The sequence below is a fragment of the Galeopterus variegatus genome, unplaced genomic scaffold (genome assembly GCF_000696425.1).
Source record: "Galeopterus variegatus unplaced genomic scaffold, G_variegatus-3.0.2 Scaffold6246, whole genome shotgun sequence".
Taxonomy (NCBI): domain Eukaryota; kingdom Metazoa; phylum Chordata; class Mammalia; order Dermoptera; family Cynocephalidae; genus Galeopterus; species Galeopterus variegatus.
In genome coordinates, this window is record NW_007732357.1 from 136,918 (window position 1) to 137,175 (window position 258).

Genomic DNA, 258 nt, shown 5'->3' on the forward strand with positions numbered 1-258 from the left:
CCTGAAAAAAAATGTAGAACTTGCCAAACTGAAGAAGTTCTTCAGCGAAATAAAAAAAAAATGGAGAGTTTAACCAGCAGGATAGAGGAAATTGAAGAGAGAACCTCTGAACTTGAAGATGGACTGATTGAAATAACACAAGCAGACAAGAAAAAAGAAAAAAGAATCAAAGATAATGAAGAAAATCTGAGAGAGACATTAGACAACCGTAAGCGCTCAAATATCCGAGTCATGGGTATTCCAGAAGGGGAGGAAAAA